The sequence below is a fragment of the Penaeus monodon genome, chromosome 34 (assembly GCF_015228065.2).
Source record: "Penaeus monodon isolate SGIC_2016 chromosome 34, NSTDA_Pmon_1, whole genome shotgun sequence".
Classification (NCBI taxonomy): Eukaryota; Metazoa; Arthropoda; class Malacostraca; order Decapoda; family Penaeidae; genus Penaeus; species Penaeus monodon.
This window is the reverse complement of record NC_051419.1, coordinates 5,765,838-5,766,130: the sequence shown is the minus strand read 5'-3', so window position 1 is coordinate 5,766,130 and position 293 is coordinate 5,765,838. Positions and strand designations below refer to the sequence as shown.

Genomic DNA, 293 nt, shown 5'->3' with positions numbered 1-293 from the left:
CTCTTTGTTAATGGATAAACTTTTCTAGTAAATATTAAATAAAGGTTTCTTATTAGCATAAATTTATGATGTAGTTTTAAGGTTAGTAATGGTAGGCATTTTTATCATAATTATATATAGTTTTACATTATCATTCACTGGAAATGCACAGACCCAACTTGCAATTTCTATAATTCATGAAAACGAGAGGCAGATGTGCAGAATAGAGCTGTGTGGAGATAGAGATAAATATTCAGAATACATCTGGACGAAGCTGCGCTGCGGTCTCTGTTTCGCACTCGGACAGCAGCCAA

The 293-nt window shown here is 34.1% G+C and overlaps 1 protein-coding gene across 1 annotated transcript in view; it reads left to right on the top strand.

Annotated features, from left to right (window-relative positions):
* LOC119594535 (tetratricopeptide repeat protein 9C-like) overlaps positions 1-293 on the top strand; it is a gene marked incomplete in the record, with an annotated part of 4,781 nt that overhangs the window by 406 nt on the left and 4,082 nt on the right.